This window comes from Lathyrus oleraceus, chromosome 3 (assembly GCF_024323335.1).
Source record: "Lathyrus oleraceus cultivar Zhongwan6 chromosome 3, CAAS_Psat_ZW6_1.0, whole genome shotgun sequence".
In the NCBI taxonomy this organism is placed as follows: Eukaryota; Viridiplantae; Streptophyta; class Magnoliopsida; order Fabales; family Fabaceae; genus Lathyrus; species Lathyrus oleraceus.
In genome coordinates this window covers 12175002-12197545 of record NC_066581.1, presented here as the reverse complement: position 1 = coordinate 12197545, position 22544 = coordinate 12175002, and the positions used below count along the sequence as shown (strand labels likewise).

The window sequence follows — 22544 nt, the reverse complement described above, 5'->3', positions numbered from 1 at the left end:
TAAATTAGCAAAAGGGCTTGAAAAGGCCCAAGGCCCACATCCTAGAAAAACCTAATATAAAAATTAAATAAAAAATAGAAATAGCAAGAGGTAGGGATAACGGTACTTCTTTGAAGAGGATGGATGGGATTTCAACTTTCAAAAGCCTCCACTCGTATTGAGACACGTGGCCAGGGGATAAAACCAAACTTTTTCTTCCACTACCTCACGTGAAAGCAACATAACATAGATTCTTCTTCAAACTTACATCCTCTCCAAGAAATACCGTGTAATTGGGAACTACACACGAAAACCTAAAATTCCTGACTAACAGATCCAATCTCGGTCTTCCCCTTTCCAGCAACTGTCTTCGGCAACAAATTCTGATGAATGTTAGGCAAAACACCTCCATTAGCAATAGTAACAGATCCCATCAACTTACTCAACTCCTCATCGTTCCTCACAGCAAGTTGAATGTGTCTCGGTATAATCCATGCCTTCTCGTTATCCCTCGCAGCGTTACCCGCAAGTTTCTCAAAACCTCAACACAAAGGTATTCAAGAACAGCGAAGAGGTAAACCAGTGAACTAGATCCAACACGTTTAGCGTAACGACCTGCTTTAAGGAAACGAGCGACATGGCCGACGGGGAACTGAAGACCCGCTTTGCTTGATCTTGAAACGGATTTGGTTTTAGGTTTGCCTCTTCTGCCTTTTTTGGTTGTTGCCGGTATGGTGACGGTATAGTCGATAGAGTTGTTGCTTATGGGTGGATTTACGGTCGGATTCAATCAGCAAATGGAATGGTGATGCGTGTTTGCTATAGGCGATGGAGACACAAACGGAACAGGTGACAAGGCGGTAACACACTTTCTAACAACTTTAGCATGGTGGTAATTGCTGAGATGTAAGTGATGTTGCTGTTGCATACCAACTTGATTGAAACAGCAGCAGAAACTTATAACAGAGGTTGTCGCATGCCAACTTTGATGTGTCACTGTGAGGCGTGGTGGGGGAGTATGGATTGATTCTTTGACTGCGAAGGAGATGTATGGCGGAGGGGAGAGCTATAATCCAACAACTTGTTTGGTTGCTATGTCGCTGCTGACTTATGGACGGAGCTTAAAGGAGTTCCGCCATCAGTGGTGGCTAGAAGGTTTGGTGAACGACGAGCTAAGTTGTTGTTCGCAGTTGAGGAACTTTTACATGGTGTTTGGAAGTGTAATAAGCAGAATGGTGGTGATGTACATTGTAAGTTTTTGATTCATGTGCGTGGTCGGCTTGTGTTGTACCACTAACAATGGATACGTTACAATCACAGAAAAATGATCAAACGCTAGGATTAATTCACGGAGTCAAAGCGTGGGAGTGAAGTCATCAACAGAGACATTTGTATCAGTCTCAACAAAAAACCAACTCCTTGACCCGCGGTAAAGCTCAACATGACGGTTGTCGTCAAGGTGAAGACGAGATACAAAATGATTACGGCGAGGTAGAGTTGTGCTTGTTGTAGTTCACATGAAGAATGTCACTTGATGAACGTGTTATAATGGTGATTGTAAAGGAGATTTTATTGGAGTTGTATGTGTGAAGAGTGAGGTTAAGTAGTTCTTGGCGGTTTTGAAAGAGAAATATGGATAATCCATGTGTTACAGCGTGTAAAAGAGATTATTACAGGGTTTCAAAAATGTTGTTCATTAAACTCATGATTTCAAGCTATTTTTCTCCATAAAGCTTCAGTGGTCAGTGGTATTTGTAGAATGACTAAGGTTATTAAGGGTGATAGTGAAGAGCATGGTTTTTTTTAAGGATCTTTTGTGGTGGTAGCTATTGTAGTATCGAAGAAAAATATGAAAATATGGTGATGTAAAAGAAATGGGCCCCACTGAGGTTAGTATAGTGACCTCCTTTTATGATAGCAATAAGGAAGGAAGATAAAGTGTTGTCTCAAAGGTGTTTTGTTGTGTAGCATGGCTATGCTGTGTCACGAGACAAAATGTTACATGGAGAAGGAAAATTCTTCTTTTCTCACCAACTAACCAACTTATCTCAATCTTTCTTTTCTCTTTTTGGGATTTCAAATTGAAATATGAGATAGAGTTGTAGCAATTGGATAGGGGCGCCGCTCCCTCCTCCTATTAGCCTCTTCCACAATCTTATTTATACCAAAACTTAGGATTACTCATGCAATGCAAATATCATAAATGTCCTTGTGAATATTTTTTGTGAATTAAAAAGAGTTTAAATTATTCAAAACAAATAAATTTAAAAATAAAAAATAAATAAATATTAAATCAACGTAATAAAATTGAAATGAAAATATGACTAATCCTATTAATTTTTTTATGAACATATTGATAAAATACAAAAATAAAATGATTCCAAAATGAATAAAAATCAGACGTAAAATTGTTTGAAATTATAAAATGAATGCACAAAAATGACCAGTGCAAAATAAACCTCTCGTAAATATACAGCGTTTGAGCCAATTTTGAAATGGAAAACGCCCGGTTAAAATGCTCAGACGGACCAAAACGTGACCGAAAAATTAGCCGAAAAATAAATCGAGCACACCAGGTTAAACTACGCGAAATGTAGATTAATACAATTGATGTCTGCAAGCTTGATCTTGAATTTTTTTGCCTGCTGTTTTGGCATACATTTGACAATTAATTCAACCGATCTGCCTGTAGGTCCGAAAACTTATTTTGGCTGACATTCTAGGCATTATGCAACATGGAATGTATGTTATGTTATGCAAAGATGAAACAATCATGATGGATGTATTGACATGATGATTCAGGGTCAAAATTGGGGTGTGACAAAAGGCCTAAAATGGTTTGAATGAGTGTTAGTTCTTTTTGTCTTTTGAGAATTTTAAGTCAAGTATAGTTAAGTTTATTTATAAGTTTGTTTAAGAAAATGAGTTTGAAAATGCAATGACATAAGGCAAAAGTTTCTAGTTTGCAATATGGTCTAAGTTTAGAAAACAGACACAAGCAAAGAAGATTTTTTAAATGGGGAAGAGATTTTGAAATTATAGAAATGTGGAGGAGATGAAGAGACTAATCCTAAGCACAAATTTAAAAGTTGAGGGTTGAAAAGATCTAACCAATGGGCTGCAATCCAATAGATAAGAATATCATATAGAAACCCAAATTTCCCTTGGACTTTAGAATCTAGCAATAAATAATACACAAATAGCAAGGCGAAGAGCAAGGCATCAAATAAAGATAGCCACATCCAAGCTTAGCAACTCCATGATCTTCTTCCAAAATTTCCCATGTATTAGATGATTTCAAAGATGGCATAAGACACATGTTCAAAATAACAGCTTCAATATGATCATGTTGCAGATGAACTCAAAGGGATCTTCAATATTATATCAGATGAAAGTACACTTCACAAGCACTTGGTTTCATGAAAGTTGGCATTGGCCAAGTCCTTTGCATAAGGAGTGTTGTCTAAATTCTAAGTCCAATAGGCTCAGATTAAACCAACATTCCACACAAAATGTTTTTTAGGGTTTTTGTTATTATTATGTACATGAAGGTCAAAGGACCACACAAACAAATGAGTATATACAAACATAATATATCATAAAATATGGCCCAAGTGGGCAAAGTGAAAATGGCATTAAAGTAAACAAATTAAATGGTATGAATAATGAAAAATGAATAGAGCTTGAAATTAAAGTGCATAAAAGTAAATGGCTTGAAATTAAATGTTAGTTGTTGGTTGATTAGAAGTTAGTATTTCTTTTTCTTTATTTTTTTAAAGTCATTCTTTGGAGAACACTCAACCCACTTATCACAAGCATGGATCCTTGAACCAAGACATCTTCCAAAGGAAGGAAAAAAGGCCAAGTTTCCACACAATACCATGAAAGAGGGGAAACTTACAATCTCACTTACTAGAATGCTATGCCTTTTGTGTCACAAATTTAGTGCTATGTTAAGCAATCGTAATTGGACTTATATAGAAGTCACAACTATTTGAGGTCGGGCAATAGAATTTTGGTGTTAATGCATGTTAAAGACATATTATAATGGACTATGCTCATGAAACATACCACACACAAAAAGAATATGCAAACCGGTGGACCTAATCTCATCCATACTTGTGTTGATTTTGCATTCAACTAGCCTTAGGATATAAAGATATCATAGGTCCAATGACATATATGAATGAAGAAGGGGAATGAGATAAAGAGGGAAGGGGAATGGATTCAACACAAATTGGTCAAAGGAGGACTTTTACCAAATTAAGATCATTCATTCATTTTGAGAGATGGAATGTACATTCCATCAATTCCCTAAATCCAATGATATTAACCTAGCAAAGTCAAATCAACCTTGACCAAGGCCCAACAATACAAGTCAAACTCAACAAGTCAATTAAAATGGCTGAACATAATTTATTTGACATTTGAACAATTAAAAATAATAAAAATATGCATTAAATTAAATTATGGTTGGTCAATTTCCTAAAACCTCATCAAAACACCGAAGAAATGGCCATGAGATTTATCATAGGTCAAACAAGGTCAAAGGACCTTGGAGAAAAAAAATTATAATTTTTGGAAACTTAAAACTTTTTTTAAATAATTCAAAATATTCACAAAATCAATTAAATTATGGAAAATATTAATAATGATCCAAAAAATAATTTTAATTCAGAAAATGAAAGAGGATTTTATTTTAAAAAAAATTGGTGAAACTCTCATATTTTTTGGATCAATATTAAATTTAATATGAATTAATGAAAATAACACAATAAAAATGAAAATCAATTAATCAGAAAAAAACGTGGACCACTTGATCCCCCTTATTAATTGAGGTGGAAGATCAAATGGATCCAAACGCGCGTTCCACCATGCACTCGATTCAGTGTGACACACAAACGGTATTTAAAACCAACGCTCGTGATTAAAACAAAATAAATTGATCACGTGGCTTTGAACCATTCCAGCTTATCACCGGAGCAAAACGCTGGTCACTTTCTCAGGCGACCCTGGCCGGACTGGTTCACTCATCACCATCACAAAAATTAAAAAAAAGGACATGATTTCAAAGTAAAAATGACACTGATCACGAATCTGACCTCAATTAATCCTAACTCCAAGTATACTGAGAGATACATGGAGTTGAAACTTGAGGTACATGAACTGAGTTGCTTCGATTTGACCTCAAAGCAACTCAATCTTCTTGCCTATATTGGTAGGACTTCAGACAACAAAGGATCCAAGAGAATTGAGACAGAATCGAAGAGAATAAAAAATCTGGAAAATACCTTCAATGTTGTGCAGAATTCGGTTGCTTTTGCTTTGATTCTTGATTGATCTTACTCAGGAAGCTTGCAAAAGTGGATTAGAATGGAATAAAGGCTTTGGATCCCTGGAGTTTTGAATCTCCATACAGTGAGATTCAAACTTAATTTTTAAAGAAAATTCTCAGGTTTCTCCTTTCAAATGTGAGGGTTTGGGGTATTGGAGCAAAGCTGATGCACAAGGGTCCTCAATTCTGATGCTAGAGGCCTCTATTTATAGATGTAGCAAGTGATATTTGCACCTTCAAATTCAACTTCCAAATTTTTAAATGGATGATGCATGCTTGCATGGGCATGTACAGGCCCATGAAGTCACTCAATTAGGTCCATAATCAAGTATGAATGAGTTTGAATGCAATTTGGAATGCAAGGCAAATGTGTACAGCTGTTTGAAGTTTGATTCCTGCCAAATGATTATGCCATGTTAAAGCCATGTGCAGACCATTCAAACCTTGTCCAAAATGGATGAAATTGGACTCTTTGGAAAGGTTAGATCAAGAGGAATAACTCTTATGTTGAACACTTTTCCATTTGAAGTTGAGGAAAATCACTTGTTCAATGGCATTGGTCCAAAATGACCTATAATGTATCCTCATATCACGTGATCATAAAAGTTGAATTAGCTCTTACTCCAAACATAAAAGGTGAGTTAGACACCTTGAATTGGATTGTGCAACTGGTAAATCTTTCATCTCATAAAAATTGAGTAAGTTATGGCCTTGGGAAGTTGACCTCCAAAGTAGGGTTTAGACAAAATGACCTATAATCTTTCACCATAAAAAATGATTTTCAAAGCAAAACCAGATATAGACTTCAACATGAAAGTTGTTTGGAATGTCATTTAGAGTAACTTTTATCTTGGAATAATTTTCATATGATGAAAATTATAAGAGATAGGGTCTAATGGACCCTAGTTTTGATCAGATGAATTCCTCTGGTCAACCACCACCAACCAACTTGCTAGCTTGCAATTCTCTTGACTTTTGGGACTCATGGGGGATCATATATGCATAAGATGATTAAATTTGAAGTGTAAATTGAAATATTTGATCAATTGGTGAAGAAGCTTGTCGAAGAAGTTACACAAGATACCCAGATGCAATAGGGTTTCCCATGCAAACCAATTCCAAACTCTTGATACTTTCTTGATCAAAATATCATGTAGAGATCATGGGGGATCATATATGATGCATAGAGCCATTGTGGATCATTTCTTGGTTGAACTTTTAGCAATGAGGGTCTTAAACCCTAAATGTGAACTTGATAGTGTTACCACGAAAAATCTCTAAGGCATGCTGAAAGCATAATTAGTGATAGAGTCTTGTGAATTTGGGGGTTATACCCCATCGAAGGATGAAGAGGTGTTTGGGGAAAGCAAGAGTAAAAAGCACAAGTCAAGGGACGAAGCCGACAGGAGAAGCTTGCTTGGTCGACAGGCCATTCCGTTGATTGAAGTGAAGTCTGAGACTTAAAGAATTTTCTTTTATGCCAAATGCGTAGAAGACAGCGTCGCCCTAAACGTCTGGGCGGGGGAAGTTTGAAATTTAAAAATAAACAGCAGTTACAAGAAGAATAAGAGCACCAAAATCTGGAGCCGTTGGCAAGACGTGGGTGTAGTGGTTTGCAGATCGTGTGGCATAACATCTGCTAGTTTCTAGGAGTTTTAGCTTATGAGCAGTTCCTTTTAGCTTATTGTAAGCCATATGTATTCGTCTTCTCTTCAAAATATTTGTAAATATTCAAACGTATTTTTCTCTATAAAATTTGAAGAAAAAGATTACCTGGATGGAATATTCAGTCGTAGTCCTGAATGCTAGGCCCAAGTTGTAAGAGCTTGTAAGCCATAAGTGTTTGTCTTCCCTCCAAAACATTTGTAAATATTAGAACCATTTCCTTAATAAAATTGGAAGAAAAAGATTATCTGGGTGAAATATCCAGACGTAGTCCCGAGTATTAGACCCAAGCTGTAAGAGCTTACAGGTCATAAGTACTCGTCTTTCAAACTCAAAAATACTTAATTCCTATCTTAATACCTTTTCGATAAAGATGGATATGGAACATGGTGGATACTGTGCACTCTTGAGATTAAGATTCGAGGTGGATGCCTCGCCTATCTTAACTCTCGCTGTCATTGTCAATGCAGTTTCTTCAAACCCCTTTCTCAATCAAATTCAAAACACTTAATCTTTATTAAACACTTTTTCCAGTAAGATGGAAATGGAACGTGGTGGATACCACGCACTCCTGAGACTAGGATTCGAGATGGATATCTCGCTCATCCAAGTTCTCGCCATTACTCAAAATACATTCAACCAATCAAACTCTTTTTTTCGCCGCCGTGCGATTAGTCAAAAACCCTTTTCATAAACGAAAGACATCTTATCTTGAGATGATGCAAAGCAATGCTTCGACCATAATTGTTGAGTTGAGATAAGTGACGTTTTTCCGAATGTTGATTTGTAAATCCATTCGATGTGTGGTATACGCCCGCTCCTCATCTGTTTTGGGTAAAACAATGTTTTCGTCGATTAATGCAATATAGCTTTCGCTAAAACCAACCAACAAACAAACATTTTCTACCCAGAACTACGTAAGCCTTGACTTCTCTATTGAGATACGTAGGAGCAGGATTTGTAAATCTTGTCAGGCCCACTAATAAAAAACTTAGGTTTAGTCCTTCGTTAAAAATCCAAAAGCATTATCCTCTCACCCTTTCTTTCTTTCCCACCTAATAACTTGAGAAGCCTAACATTTCTAAGATAACAATAACACACACAATTAACCTAATGGTTCCCGTTGAGTACAACAGACGTAAGGGGTGTTAATACCTTCCCCTTGCGTAATCGACTCCCGAACCCTGATATTGGTTGCGACGACCATAATCATTGTCGTTCTTTCTTGGGTTTTATCGATATTTCCCCTTTCCTTTTTAGGAATAAAGAAAGTTCGGTGGCGACTCTGTTCAGTCCATCATTGCGAGTGTGCAATTGCGCTTCGCTAGGTCGTGTCTCATCATTTTTCGAGGTGCGCCAGATGGCGACTCTGCTGGGGAATAAGACTCTTTCCCTAAGTGAGTCAAGCCTAGTTAGGTCGTATGTCTGCCTTTGTTTGTTTACTTGTGTGGCTTTTCTTTATTGTTTTTCTATCTTTATTGTCATATTGATAAAATTTGTTGTATTGGTTCCACTATGCTTTGGTACTTGGATACTCTGATTGCAAACCTTGTGGGAAAGACTTTTTACCCGAGTCTTGAGTAAAAACATAAGATAGGACGAGGTTGAGTAGTGCGGGTCTGCGAGATGAATTTCTTGTTGGGTCAGTACGAGAACCTCACTTAGAGTAGATCCTTTGGAGGATGTTGTTGCTCGGCAAGTAAGTTGTTGTAAGCTTCGATATTTTCATAAGGATCCGTGACTCTAAGGACCATTTGTAGAACCTTAATCATGTGTCCAACTAGGAAAGATGGTTGCATAGTGTGGGTCTGCGAGATGAATTTCTCATTGGATCGATGCGAGAACCTCACTTAGAGTAGATTCTTTGGATGGAGTTGATGCCCGACAAGTAAGTTGCCGCAGGTAGCAAACAGTCTAATGGATCCATGACTCTGGGAACCTTTGTAACCCTAGATTGTACCCGGTGAGAACCTATTCTTGGAAAGTAATCAGATTCATCAGTACCTCAGACTTTTGAACCCGTGTATTGAGGAAAAAACAAATATGCATGGCTTGTATTGCATTCATTCACATTCCATTGCATCTGCATCTCATCATAATGCATGTCATTTTCCAGAAAAAATACAAAAAAAAACTCATTCATCCTTTGTCCATGATCAGCAAAGTGATTCCTGACACGCGTTTAGAACAAAGAACCATGTCTCAAGAGATGATGGGCGAGCTAAGGAAAAGTCAAGAAGCATTGAAGGAGGAACTCAATCTTTTGAAGAGCCAAATGGGATGGGTCGTGGAAACCCTGCAAGCCTTATTGAGAAAAGAGGGTCATCCCATACCCATTGCGGTAACAGAGGAAGTTACTACTCCACATCCATAAGGTGTTACCCCAAGTCAAGGGAAATTCTATGTGACAACTCCTCATCTACCGGCATATGACCCTCCCTCAGGATGTCATCATCAACATCATCTGGCTATTCCTCCTCAAAATCATCGAAGTCAGATTCAGAACAAAAATCAGAATCAGAACAAGGGGAACAAAAATCACAACGACCCGATTCCGGTGCCATATAGCAAGCTCTACCCACAGCTGATCCAGAATGCTTTGGTGACCCCTCGAGCTCTCACACCTACGTCACCATACCTGTCATGGTACAATCTAACTGCAACATGTGAATTTCATAAAGGGGCAGTGGGACATGACCTAGATTCTTGCTTAGCGCTGAAAGCCTTGGTACGAGAACTGATTAACAAAAAGAGCTTAGTCTTTGAAGAAGATCACCTGAAGGTCAAGTGCGGATACCATACTGGAACAATGAGGCACTCCATCGAGGAATGCAAGAGTTTTAAGTTCAAGCTGCAAAGGTTGATTGACATAAGGTCATTAACACTCAAGGTGGAAGGCTCAGGTACATATATCTTGATTTCTGGGCCAGGTAATGAGAAAGGGAAAGGACCAATAAAACCCCTCAAGGTTTTGTACCACAAGGAAGAGGTCAAGGATATGGCTAATGAGATATCATCATTTTCTGGTAAGAGCATTGAGATATCGCCGTAGATTTCCGATGTCACGACCCATACCAACGAAATAAAAAGAGAAATGAGTAGGGGATCCAAGAGGGTTGCGTTCAACGATGAGATTGAAGGAAAAGAATTTGAAGATCATCGTGCCAATGTCAAAAAGGTTATTGATCCCAACCTTCAAGTGGCTGAAAATGAGCCGTTAGCAATGCCCAAAGTGCCATACCAGCAACCACTACCTTTTGGTCTTCATTACCAACAATCCTGGTTTGCTCCTCATCCAAATCAACAAGCCCAAGGCCCGAGATATCAAAATCAACGTCAAAATCATCTTAGGCCCCAAACTAACTTGGAAAGAAGAAATGCCCCTCGTCATCCAAGCGTCATGACATATAGCCAACTTCTACAACCTCTAATTCAAAACTCGTTGGTGGTTCCCAAGCCTCTCAAGCCGGTTTCACAACCTTACCCACCCGGGTATGACCCAAATGTGCAATGTGGATATCATGTCGGGTCAGAAGGGCATTCAACCGAAGACTACAACGCTTTCAAAGCCAAAGTACAACAGATGATTGACGACGGGTACATAGCCTTTCAAGAAGGAAGCTTGGTGGTAAATGTTAACCCATCGACCGGATAAGTGCGAAGATCTCAAGGGGTGTCCCCATAAGTTAATGGATCAAGTTTGAAGAAGTCATTCCCAAGCTGGCAATCATTTGGTTGTTTCAGCATTTCTTTTGTAGTGTCCTCGCATGTTGATTGTTAATTGCTTTTAACCATTTTTGTTTTCTTTGCATTGGTAAGATTAATGAAATGTTTATGCATCTTTTGAATTAATCCATTCGTATTCACTCGTTTTTCATTTATGTTAAAAACAAAAATACTCCTCTCATTCACTTTTGTTTATCAAACTGTTGTGTTAACTAAGATTGGAAGGAGGATGATGAAAACGAAACACCTGAAATTTTTGTGGTATGCTTTTGAATAAACCTTGTCGATGATGTAAGGCATTATTTCAAATCCCCAAACACTGAAGAGATAAGGAGTTAATCCCTAGTCAACCACTTTGAGCCTAGAAGTTGGTGTTTATTTCGGATCTAAAACCCTTAATCTTAACCCAGGGCAGAGTAGTTATGTTCAGATAGTTTGACCGTGCATTCGATCTTTCAAAAAAAAATCGTCCATATGTACACCCTCCAATTAGGTTCAACCACATGTTATCCTTCGCGCACATGTTGAAGTGTCGAAGAAGTTGAGAAAAGCTAAAATTAGTGTTGGTTGATCCTCATCCACCAATAATGTGGCAGTCAACACGTTTTTAAAAAAAACAGAAAAAAGTCCGCTAAGTCAAATACCACAAAATGACTTGGGCAAAAGTTAGGGCATCCCGGTGGACCGGAATCTTTAAAGAAGCGGTCCAGGAAAAATAGGGATAAAATAAATAAATCAAAATAGGTCATTAAATCCTCAACAAAAATAAGGTGACTGCCATTTCAAGAAAATCTCATCTTGAATCCTCATTTTCACTTTCACACCTTCGAAGTCGAATGCATGTATTGAATTAACTGAACATAGGAACTGGAGATCATCAAGAAGAAGGGGTGGGTAAAAATAAATTTTGAGCCTTATGTCCTTTTGTTTCAAAAAAACAGTGAACCAGACCACGTTACAATCCTTTAAAGACCTAATTGAGGCAGGGTCTATTTTGAAAGCATATTACAAACAAGGTTGTGTTAACCTGACTCCAAACGATCTTTGTTAATCATCTGATTACATCATCTTGCACACTGAGAATGACTAGATCATCATTGTGTTCTTATTAGTGACCTGCTCACTGTATTTCACCCATTCATATCAATAAATTTTGATTTTAAATTTTTGCATAAGCACTGCATTAAAATTACCATTTTTTGAATGAACAATCTTATTTGCAAGTCAACACTTAGCATCAAAGAAATTCCAACAATATATAGTTGAGGAATTTGATAAAGTGAAAGAAGTCTAGTCAGAGAAAATCATTTTGAGTATCGGTCAATCCAAGCCAATCACCCTAAGGGTCATCTAGCCAAGAGTAATTTGCTTCAAGACTCAGACAGGGGCAAGCCACCTTAGAAGCTCATTGAGTCCAACAAGCCAAGGACAGTCAATCAAAAGTCTATCGTTCCAAGATTTGGTTAATCAGGGGTAGACCACTGCAAGTCTCGAACACTTGGGGCAAGCCATCTTGAGATCGTCTCATGTCAAGCTGTTTCAAACCCACTTTCAAGGTGAACATTTTTAAAGACCCAACAGACTAGGGCAAGATGAGCCACAGAGGGGCAGAACCTCTTTCTTCGTGCTTTCAAATTTCTCAAACAAATTCTACCATGCGTCAAAAACTATTGAGTTTAAGATGAGTGCCTGAAAATTATACTAGCACGATTCTTTAATCCTCCGAAAGGATCCATCCATTTGGCCAAGTTATGACTGTCAAGCTCGATCGAATTCTCCTTTGACAACTGTCCCAATCGAAAATGCGAAACGAAACAACCGGCGAAAGAAAGAAAACATAAGAGTCGCCACCGTTTGTTATTTATCCCAAAGGAGGGAAAGGAAACTATCGAAGAAAACCTGAAGAGAAGGAAAAGACAAGGTCTCGAAACCAAATCTTGGGTTCGGGAGTCGGTTATGCGAAGGGAAGGTATTAGCACCCCTACGCATCCGTAGTACTCTACGGGATCCACTCTTGTTGTTCTTGTCTAAAGGGTGTAGGTAAATCTAATGTACTATCTGCTAAAAGAAGGTCAAAAGAAAATGACTCGCACGGATGTCGCATCGACTGCATACGTATCTCATCTGAGTATGAGAATCAGAGTCTTCGTAGCTTGGCTACCTATGGGATAAAGAGATGTGTGCTCGGTAAGACATCGCGTCTTATGCCTACGTATCTCATCTGGAATGAGAATCAGAGCAAAATGTAGTTCAACTAACTACGGGAGCAAGGGTCTCGATTGCAAATAGGGCAAGAGAAAGGGAAGGTCTCGATCGCAACGAGGGTGAGAGAAAAGGATCGCAACAAGGGCGAAAGCAAACAAGGATTAGTTGCTAGTCGTCAGTCAAAACTCGGCAAGGCATCGCATCTCGTGCCTACGTATCTCATTTGAACATGAGAATCAGAGTTGTCGTAGTTCAACTAACTAGGGGTTAAGGATTGCCATCTGAACATGGACTTACAAAAGAGGACACCAGTTGTGTCGAAGGAAAGTAGGCAATGTGTTCAACGTCCTAGCAGTAGGTGTCGCAGCTCGCTGAATCGAGTCTTAGGCAATTACCTCTTTGTAATAGAACGGATTGACATGCCACAAGATCGGAGACGCACGTAAGGTCTAAAAAGTGGGGAAGCTCTGCCCTAGAGTTGTCATGCAATGTGGACCTATGTGTTAGGATTTACAGAGGGGAACATCTACCTAATGTTAGCATGCAAAGAAAAAAGGGAATTCTACCTATGTTATCATACAAAGGGTTCTACCTAATGGGTGCTACCTAAACGGAACAAGAGTCGACGGATGGAGCAAGGAGAGGAGCCACGGATAAGGGTAGATGGCGACGCCTGAGGCAATCAACTTACAGGTAGATGGTGATGCATGAAGCAATCAACTTACAAGAGAATGGATGAATATGTGTTGGTTCTGTTAAGTTTTGAAAATGATTACTCGATGTTGGGTCGAGCTTTTGATCTTGTTTTGAAATGATTATCGGATGTTCGTTTTAATTCTTGTACTAACAGATGAATAAAGAATGAGAGAAATAAATATTATACACTTTATGGGAGAGAGGTACATTAGTTATGAATGGGGATGGTTCATGGAAATTAAACAATGAGAATATATGCCTCATACATCATACAAGTAGGCAACAGTTACCCAATTAAATCAGATAAGTAGACAAGTATATAATCAAACCAAAGAATTAAATAATGGAACATTAAACAATGCATGGGAAGTATAAACATGTTAAACAATCAAACAATAGTGAACATGGATGAAAGAAACAAGTGCAAAAGATAACAGATGAATCAGACAGATGAAAAGAAATGCACAAAAGGGTCCACTGAATAATTAAATCAAGAAATGAGGTAAGGATCAAATAAAATCAAGATCAAGGCCTCCAATACATGGCATATGAGATGAACAAAGGAGGATCAAAAGATCTCTTCAATTGCCATAAGCAATCCCTAAGTCAAACATCGATCATAAAGAAGTCAACTGAAAATTCAAGCCGACTTAATAATTATCAAATAAATAGCAAATTAATCAAGAAAATTATGAAAAATTAAATTAAATGAGGTGGGGACAAGACATCATCATCCCCCAAAAAGGTTTTAAAAATAATGAAAATTAGTACAAAAATTAATTGAAATAAAATAGAGGTCAAAGCAAAAGTCAACCAACCAAACTAGGTCAAAAATAAATCCCAAAATAAATAGAAAATGTGAAATAAAATTCCAAGAAAAGGTCAGGTTGACCATGGGACATTGGTCAACCTTCATCTCAAAAATCAAAAGCTAAAAATAATTTTAAGACATAAAAATAAAATCAAGAAAAAAAAGCATGTTAAAGTGAACCACTTGGAAAGAATAATTAAAATAAAATATTAATATTAAATAAATACGAAAATAAAAATTAAATAAAATTAAATAAGACATTAAGAAATGTGGAAAATATTTTTTGATATTTTTATGGACAAAGGAAATATTTTAAAATAATCAAAATCTAAACAGAAAATAAGTGGAAATTAAAATAAGAAAATAAAATGGATTGTTAGTGGGCCTTGAGAGTGGGGTGTGAAAAGCGAAATGCATAGGCCCATGGTCCAAATCATTTAAATCAAGCGTGACACCATCAGAATAACATTTTAATAAAAAATGGCATGTGAACATTTATCAATTGGACAACTTGGTTTAAGTTACTAAAGGACAAAAAAAGAAAACACGACCAGGGTTAAGACATGAGCGCACGATCTAACGGTTATCAAGGCGCCACGTATCATCTTATTCACAAGCCAAAAGAAAAACCCTAGCCATGCATGCAGCCACACGTGAAAACCAGTGAGTTTTCTCAATTTTCCACTCAATAATACGCATGTCATAGTGCACCAAATGAGATGAAATAAAAACCAAACATCAAGTACGAAATGTATAGATCATCATGGTATCTTATTTTAGGTAAAATAATGGCTTAATCATGGAGAAAAGTTGACCACAAGAGGTCAACATGGACACGGGCAAAGGTAAAAATTCAGCAACACAAATCAATAGCATTAACACAAGCATATGATTGGCATGAAAATGAATATGATGATGAGCATAGCATGAAGCAAGCATAACATGGCCATGGAAGAGATGATTACCTAGTGGAAAATAGAAGTGGAATGGAATCTGATATGTGATGAAGCTTTGCCTCCTTGCCATGAAATTCCAATGCTTCCTCTTAGGTTTAGGGTTTGCCTCTTTTAAATATGTAGGTCAAGTGTTTAAATGGGCTTTGAAACAAATGATATCCATAAGAATAAAAATGCAAAGTGAGGTGTATTAGGGCATGTGAAGCTTGTGTTATTTTGGGCCAAATTTAAGTGAGTAAATATCCAATGCATGGCCAAAACATGGGCTGGTTTGTGCAGCATGCAGCCTGGCTTGTTTGGCAAGCAAGAAAACATTCCAAGGTAGTGACTTTGAGGCCATGTAACTTGATGAGCAAGCTACCAAATGATGAAATAATGCAAACAGTAGAAAGATCTCATGGAGTATGTCATCTTTCATGTTGAGCACAAGTTGAAATTATGAATGGAAGGATGTGAAAAATGGTCATCAAGATCAGGTTTCACCATGCAAAACTGATTGGGCCAGTTTGGCCGAAAATCTGCCTAGAAAATCAAATCATGGTGCCCACTTTAAATGAATGCATCTCTCAAACCATGGATCCAAATGAAATGATTCTAAAAGGAGGTGAAAGAGGACATGGCAAGGTATAATTTTTGTGAAGAAAACATTTTCAAATGATGCCTTGAAGTGCAAGAAAACTGGCCAAGAAGTCTTGACAAACTTTGAAGATTTTTGGACTTAGAAATTTTTCTAAGTGTCCTAAAAATATGTCTCACTTTGACTAAGCATAACTTTCTCAATTTTAATCCAAATGGAGCAAACTTTATATTTCTAGAAAGCTTGGAACAATAGGAACAACTTTCATGTTAGAGAAATTTTCAAATGGAGCTTTTGGATTGATGGAAAATGGGCTTAAAGTTAGTGCAATAATCATAAAAACTTGCCCTAAATGGAAAGTCAACCATTTCCAAATTAAGTAACTTTTCCAATTCCTGATTAAATGATGAATCCATGATCCAACCTTGATCAAATTTCACATGTAGGCTCCCTTAAGCATGGATTTTGAGATTCCACTCTCAAAAAGTCAGGAGTTGACTTTTTTGGCCCCACAGTTGACTTTTCCCAAAGTGTCTGATCCCAATTCCAGTGATCAATTGAAGTACCTCTGGCTCAAATAAAGAGCTGATTTTTTGTATGTAGACCCTTGTGGACATATGGAGGGCCATGGAAAAGAGTTTCACCCAAGGAATCAGAAATAAACTGATTTTATACCAAACCCTAATTTTCGGGCAAAAATGATCGGGAACTGATTGCACTGATTGCCAATGGATCTTTCTGAGATAATTATGAATCTTCCTAGGCCAAGATGCCTCTCCAATCATGACATGGATAAGCTCCTCTACTTCCAACCAAACATTGCCTGTTGCAGGTAGCCATGAAACCCTAATTTCCTGATTAAATCCAGATGAACACTCTGATAGCTCTGAATTCTTCATTGATGAACTGAAGACCATAATAAGATACCTGGTGCCCCCTGAGACCCTTGAGACTTGTATATTTAGAAAATGAAGTCCAATTCTCAATCTTGCTGTGTGTGGGCTCCTTATGTTAAGGAGTGATCAATCAAAACCTGATTTCCATGTCACTGATGCAGTATGTAATGAATATGACCTAGTATGATGCTAATGATGTGTAAAACATAATCCCATGCGTCCAGGAAAAATGAAGGGTAAATTTTGGGGTATTACAACAACATATATCACAAAATATTTGGTTGAGTTCTCGGTGTTGAGGAATCACGGCTTCCATAAAAATCCTTTACAAACTCCCAGTCCACTCAAGTGTCAGCATTTTCATATCATGATCATTCACATATCATGCATAAAAAGAAATTCAAATCATGCATAGCCGAAATGTACTTCGAGCTCATTTTGCATTGACCCAAGTCTTGTTGTTGATCCTATATCCTTTGACCTCTACTTCCAGTTTGTCTTTGGTTCCCTTAAACCATCATCCGGTGTTTGCAGTCATTTTCAAGTCCGACTCAGTTGGCAATTTTGCCCATGAGGTTCATTTCCTTTTGGGGATTATCCGACGAATTTCCGGATTACTCCTTCATTTATTGATGTATTTCCATAACTTGTCTGATGTATTTCCAGATGTTTCCCCACCTATCTGATGTATTCTCAAATATGTTCGTCTTGTATTCTGATGTATTTCCAAAATTTCCTCGATGTATTACCGGGTGTGTTTGTATTCTGATGTATTTCCAGAATATCACTTGTAATTCTGATACATTTCCAGAATTCGTTTCTTTTACTCTTTGATGAATTATCAAACATGTCATTTTTGTTCTGACGCACTTCCAGAACCCATAGTCCATTCCCTAGCATTATTTCAAGGCTCATTGGTGTCTCCTAAAATTCAGTTGTCACTAGGAATTTTTCAAGCTCAGTTGTTACTATAACTCATTTTAAACCCAATTGTCGTTGGCATCACTGTCGCTCTATTTGTAAATAATCGTAATTGGTATATGAAGTTTGGTTGTCGCCAATATAAGTTCAAGTCCAGTTGTTGCTGGAAAATTCCGTTGTAGCCAGTAATTGTTTTACTAAAGGTTACAGTCAAAGTCCAATTGTTGTTGGCAAAATCCATTAAAAGTTGGTTGTAATCCATTGCTTATAATCAAATTCCAATTGTTGTTGGCAAAATCCGTTAAAAGTTGGTTGTAATCCATTGCTTATGGTCAAAGTCCAATTGTTGTTGGAAAAATCCGTTAAAAGCTGGTTGTAATCCATTGCTTATGGTCAAAGTCCAATTGTTGTTGGCAAAATCCGTTAAAAGCTGGTTGTAATCCATTGCTTACAATCAAAATCCAATTGTTGTTGGCACGTACAGAGAGTTTGAATACCCTGTCTTTCTTGATGGTTCCGTGAAAGTCATGTATGGATCATCATCTTAAGGAATTCCCAGAAGCTTGGAGGCTTTTCGTGTTAGAAAACTCCAATGATGTTGATTTTATTTGATTTATTTTTAAAGAATCATCGTAGCCTTTTGCGTGGATGATCTACTTATAAGAAGACTCCCGTTTATCTTTGTTTTGCATAAATTCCCTGTTAGGAATCTCCAAAATCTTTGATCGGATGAATTTCTTTTGAGAAATCTCCAGAACTGTCATTTGTATTCTAAAGTGTCAGGTCATGTATGAACCTGTTGATGAAACTTGATTTGTTTGCTTCCCAATATTGTTAGGTCATATATGAACCTGTTGTTGAAGTTTTTTTGGGTTTTCTAGTGTTTTTTAGGTCATGTATGAACCTGTTGTTAGAATCTCTGTGAAACCTCTAGAATTGTCAGGTCATGCATGAACCTATGAATATACTTTATTTGAATTTTCCAGTGTCGTCAGGTCATGCATGAACCTGTTGATAAAACTCCCTTTGATATTTCCAAGTATTGTTAGGTCATGCCTGAACCTATGAGTGAAACTTTCTTTAAATATCTTAATGTTGAGGTCATGTATGAACATATTGATTAAACTTTCCTTGATTTTCTAGCATTGTCAGGTCATGTATGAACCTGTTGTTGAAATCCTTTAAACTTTCCAATGCTGTCAGGTCATGTATGAACCTGTTGTTGAAATCCTTTAAACTTTCCAATGCTGTCAGGTCATGTATGAACCTGTTGTTGAAATCCTTTAAACTTTCCAATGCTGTCAGGTCATGTATGAACCTGTTGTTGAAATCCTTTAAACTTTCCAATGCTGTTAGGTCATGTATGAGCCTGTTGATGAAACTTTCTTTGTAAATTTTCCAGTATTGTCAGGTCATGTTTGAATCTATTGATAGAACCTTTTGATATCCCCTAACATTGTCAGGTCATGTTTGAACCTGTTATTGAAACTCTGTGAATACTCCAAATGGTCAGGTCATGTATGAACCTATTGACAGAATTCTTTGATTTTTTTCCCGGTGTGGTCAGGTCATGTATGAACCTATTGATAGAATTCTTTGATTTTTTTTCCCGGTGTTGTCAGGTCATGTATGAACCTATTGATGGAATTCTTTGATTTTTTTCCCGATGTTTTCAGATCATGTATGAACCTGTTGACTAAACTTTCCTTGATATTCAGGTTGTCATCAAGTCAATGTCTGAACCTGTTGTTCAAACATTCTTTATATGTTCCCTAATGCTGCCCAGTTAGGTTTGAACTTGTGAATTTAGCATTCTTTGAATATTCTGGTGTTGTTAGGACATGTTTGAACCTGTTGTTGAAAATTCTTTGAATATTCCGGTATTTGTCAGGTCATGTACGAACCTGTTGTTAAAGTCTCTTTGCATATTCCCTAGTTGTCTTTCCTACAGTAGGATTGTTATCCCCAACAAGTTTTCACCTTCATTTTTGTTTCATATCGACCACCGTAATAACATGCCTCCATCATTCCCCACAGGTCCATTTGTCATTCTTCATCCATCACAAAATATTCAGTTGGGTTCATCTCATATCATATCCCTAGCAAATCAAAAACAAAAAATGGTCATTCATACATTCATAACATCTCATATCATTTGCATTTCAGGATCAAAATTTGGGTCTTCTTAGTATTTAACTATCTCCCACTATAATCATATGAAGAGTGTCCTGCTTCATATTCTCAAGTTGAAGATACTTAAATAGGGGCAACTGTCACACCCCAATCTTGGCCCTGAATCATCGTGTCAATATATCCATCATGATTGTTTCATCTTTTCATAACATAACATGCATTCCATGTCGCATAATGCCTAGAATGTCAGCCATAATAAGTTTTCGGATCTACGGGCAAATCGGTTGAATTAATTGTCAAATGTGTGCCAAAACAGCAGGCGAAAAATTTCAAGATCAAGCTTGCAGACATCAATTTTATTAATCTACATTTTGCGTAGTTTAACCTGGTGTGCTCGATTTATTTTTCGGCTAATTTTTCGGTCACGTTTTGGTCCGTCTGAGCATTTTAGCCGTGCGTTTTCCATTTCAAAATTGGCTCAAACACTGTATATTTACGAGAGGTTTATTTTGAACTGATCATTTTTGTGCATTCATTTTATAATTTCAAATAATTTTACGTCTGATTTTTATTCACTTTGGAATCATTTTATTTTTGTATTTTATCAATATGTTCATAAAAAATAAATAGGATTAGTCATATTTTCATTTCAATTTTATTACGTTGATTTAATATTTATTTATTTTTTATTTTTAAATTTATTTGTTTTGAATAATTTAAACTTTTTTTAATTCACAAAAAATATTCACAAGGACATGTATGATATTTGCATTGCATGAGTAACCCTAAGTTTTGGTATAAATAAGATTGTGGAAGAGGCTAATAGGAGGAGGGAGCAGCGCTCCTATCCAATTGCTACAACTCTATCTCATATTTCAATTTGAAATCCCAAAAAGAGAAAAGAAAGATTGAGATAAGTTGGTTAGTTGGTGAGAAAAGAAGAATTTTCCTTCTCCATGTAACATTTTGTCTCGTGACACAGCATAGCCATGCTACACAACAAAACACCTTTGAGACAACACTTTATCTTCCTTCCTTATTGCTATCATAAAAGGAGGTCACTATACTAACCTCAGTGGGGCCCATTTCTTTTACATCACCATATTTTCATATTTTTCTTCGATACTACAATAGCTACCACCACAAAAGATCCTTAAAAAAACCATGCTCTTCACTATCACCCTTAATAACCTTAGTCATTCTACAAATACCACTGACCACTGAAGCTTTATGGAGAAAAATAGCTTGAAATCATGAGTTTAATGAACAACATTTTTGAAACCCTGTAATAATCTCTTTTACACGCTGTAACACATGGATTATCCATATTTCTCTTTCAAAACCGCCAAGAACTACTTAACCTCACTCTTCACACATACAACTCCAATAAAATCTCCTTTACAATCACCATTATAACACGTTCATCAAGTGACATTCTTCATGTGAACTACAACAAGCACAACTCTACCTCGCCGCAATCATTTTGTATCACGTCTTCACATTGACGACAACCGTCATGTTGAGCTTTACCGCGGGTCAAGGAGTTGGTTTTTTGTTGAGACTGATACAAATGTCTTTGTCGATGACTTCACTCCCACGCTTTGACTCCGTGAATTAATCCTAGTGTTTGATCATTTTTCTGTGATTGTAACGTATCCACTGTTAGTGGTACAACACAAGCCGACCACGCACATGAATCAAAAACTTACAATGTACATCACCACCATTCTTCTTATTACACTTCCAAACACCATGTAAAAGTTCCTCAATTGCGAACAACAACTTAGCTCGTCGTTCACCAAACCTTCTAGCCACAACTGCTGGCGAAACTCCTTTAAGCTCCATCCATAAGTCAGCAGCGACATAGCAACCAAACAAGTTGTTAGATTATAGCTCTCCCCTCCGTCATACATCTCTTTCGCAGTTAAAGAATCAATCCATACTCCCCCGCCACGCCTCACAGTGACACATCAAAGTCGGCCTGCGACAACCTCTGTTATGAGTTTCTGCTGCTGTTTCAATCAAGTTGGTATGCAACAGCAACATCACTTACATCTCAGCAATTACCACCATGCTAAAGTTGTTAGGAAGTGTGCTATCGCCTTGTCTCCTGTTCCGTTTGTGTGTCCATCGCCTATAGCAAACACGCATCACCATTCCATTTGCCGACTGAATCCAACCGTAAATCCACCCATAAGCAACAACTCTATCGACTATACCATCACCACACCGGCAACAACCAAAAAAGGCGGAAGAGGCAAACCTAAAACCAAATTCGTTTCAAGATCAAGCAAAGCCGGTCTTCAGTTCTCCGTCGACCGTGTCGCTCGTTTCCTTAAAGAAGGTCGTTACGCTCAACGTGTTGGATATGGTTCACCGATTTACCTCTCTGTTGTTCTTGAATACCTTTGTGTTGAGGTTTTGGGAACTTGCGGGTAATGCTGCAAGGGATAACGAGAAGGCACGGATTGTACTAAGACACATTCAACTTGCTGTGAGGAACGATGAGGAGTTGAGCAAGTTGATGGGATCTGTTACTATTGCTAATGGAGGTGTTTTGCCTAACATTCATCAGAATTTGTTGCCGAAGAAAGTTGTTGGAAAGGGGAAGACCAAGATTGGATCTGTTAGGCAGGAATTTTAG

At 37.4% G+C, this 22544-nt stretch overlaps 2 pseudogenes; one reads left to right on the top strand and one right to left on the bottom strand.

Annotated features, from left to right (window-relative positions):
- Positions 1-293: 293 nt before the first annotated feature.
- LOC127129413 (histone H2AX-like) lies at positions 294-21745 on the bottom strand (annotated as a pseudogene).
- Positions 21746-21898: 153 nt separating this feature from the next.
- LOC127129412 (histone H2AX-like) lies at positions 21899-22544 on the top strand (annotated as a pseudogene).